We start from the raw sequence: 2,352 nt of genomic DNA on the forward strand, positions 1-2,352 counted from the left end.
TTAGGGAATCTCCACCTCTTTCATGTGTCCTCATGTGGGGAAGGGGGGAGGACAGGGGAGTTAGGGAGTCTCCACTAGCTAACTACACAAGCAAGGAGGGTTTTGACGCCAATGTGCACAAAAGCGCGTAGTTTAGAAAATCAGAAGATGACAAACTTGTAAAAAAAAAAACACACACACAAAAATCAAGATTTTTAAAAAAAAGCAAATTTCTTTCCTGTGGTGCGAATCCAGTATTCAATGTGCTCTTCAGGAAGGTACAGACAGATCAGAAAGTGTGTGCACAGTGCGTGAATGTAATAAGAATGAAACCAAAGCATGCTGGACATGAACCGGAGCTTAGGTGAAAAAACGAACTTTTCAAAGAAAAAGAAAAATATAATCCCAACGAACAAGACCCCCACCCCCCAAAAAATGATGCATCAGTTCACTCTAACCCCATAACCCCATTCACTCCCCCCGTCCCCCATCTCCCCCTAATAAAAAGGGATCAGGTTAAGGTAGAAAAATGATGCATCAGTTCACTCTAACCCCATTCACTCCCCCCCTCCCCCCCGACCCCCCTAATAAAAAGGGATCAGGTTAAGGTAGAAAAATGATGCATCAGTTCATTCTAACCCCATTCATCACACACCCCCTCACCCCCCACCCCTCGTTTCTCGGACAGAGTCGGTAGCTTCTGGAGTCTGTGGGATCTTGGAGAGAATGTTCTCTCGCTCATTTCATTTTCTCTCTCTACTCTCAACTGTATGTCAGCATTTTTTTTAAAAAGTGCACTCCAGTGTTTGTTAAGTCTGGCTTTTGTTAGCACGGCGCCTGAATTCTGTTTTAAAGTATGTTCGAATTGAACTACACTCCCACCCCCCACCTATTTTTTGTGTTGTTTTTTTTTGTTGTTGTTGTTTATTTGTTTGTTAACCAAAAGCTTCTGTTAAATCAGAAGTTGTGACGTCCAGTCCTAACGGAGTATTTCAATATTTCTGCCATTTGTTGGCCATTTTATGACGGTGTAGTTCAGTGTGACTGTTCACCAGCTGAAATTAATTATGGAAAGTTGAAAAGGTTCGTGACTGTATTATCGTCACCTTTCCAGCCAAAACGGGTTTTTTAAATCGTAACTAGTGTAAACCAGTATTCATATATTAAAGTGTGTTTTCAGTCTAATGATTGAACACACGTGAAAAACGTGTCAGCTTCTGATTCAGCCAGTGCTAGCCAGGGTGTTTGTTGTGTGCGTCACATGTCATTCAGTGTCAGACCAGACTTGCTGAAATAAATACACGAAGTGCAAAGGAGGACTTGCTGGGATATCATTGTGTGCTGAAGGAATGCACGTTTGTGTCTATATCTTCCTGTTTGTCTCTCACCGTCTCTCCTAGTCTGTGCACTGAAGGAATGCACATTTGTGTCTATATCTTCCTGTTTGTCTCTGTCTCTCCTAGTCTGTGCACTGAAGGAATGCACGTTTGTGTCTATATCTTCCTGTTTGTCTCTCACCGTCTCTCCTAATCTGTGCACTGAAGGAATGCACGTTTCTGTTTATATCTTCCTGTTTGTCTCTGTCTCTCCTAGTCTGTGCGCTGAAGGAATGCACGTTTGTGTCTATATCTTCCTGTTTGTCTCTGTCTCTCCTAGTCTGTGCACTGAAGGAATGCACATCTGTGTCTATATCTTGCTGTTTGTCTCTCACTGTCTCTCCTAATCTGTGCACTGAAGGAATGCACATCTGTGTCTATATCTTCCTGTTTGTCTCTCACCGTCTCTCCTAATCTGTGCACTGAAGGAATGCACGTTTGTGTCTATATCTTCCTGTTTGTCTCTGTCTCTCCTAATCTGTGCACTTAAGGAATGCACGTTTGTGTCTATATCTTCCTGTTTGTCTCTCACTGTCTCTCCTAATCTGTGCACTGAAGGAATGCACGTTTGTGTCTTTATCTTCCTGTTTGTCTCTCACCGTCTCTCCTAATCTGTGCACTGAAGGAATGCACGTTTGTGTCTATATCTTCCTGTTTGTCTCTCACCGTCTCTCCTAGTCTGTGCGCTGAAGGAATGCACGTTTGTGTCTATATCTTCCTGTTTGTCTCTGTCTCTTCTAGTCTGTACACTGAAGGAATGCACGTTTGTGTCTATATCTTCCTGTTTGTCTCTCACCGTCTCTCCTAATCTGCATGCGTGTGTGCATGCGTGTATATGTACATATGTACATGCAGTGTGCAGAAATGTAATCCTGTTGCCCGATTTGGGGTGTGGAGGATACAGTTACAACAAACTCATTGAACCACACAGTCATGGCAGACACAGAGAGACAGAAGCAGAAAGTGAGACGCTGAGGGAAGTGAAAGAGATAGTGAG

At 43.2% G+C, this 2,352-nt stretch overlaps 1 long non-coding RNA gene across 1 annotated transcript; it reads left to right on the plus strand.

Moving 5' to 3' along the window:
• On the plus strand, positions 1-1,295 carry LOC143301869 (uncharacterized). Its single transcript, XR_013057856.1, has 2 exons — positions 1-494; positions 582-1,295. It is a non-coding gene; the product is annotated as an uncharacterized LOC143301869 (long non-coding RNA).
• The last annotated feature ends 1,057 nt before the right edge of the window (positions 1,296-2,352 follow it).

The sequence above is a fragment of the Babylonia areolata genome, chromosome 28, assembly GCF_041734735.1.
Source record: "Babylonia areolata isolate BAREFJ2019XMU chromosome 28, ASM4173473v1, whole genome shotgun sequence".
Classification (NCBI taxonomy): domain Eukaryota; kingdom Metazoa; phylum Mollusca; class Gastropoda; order Neogastropoda; family Buccinidae; genus Babylonia; species Babylonia areolata.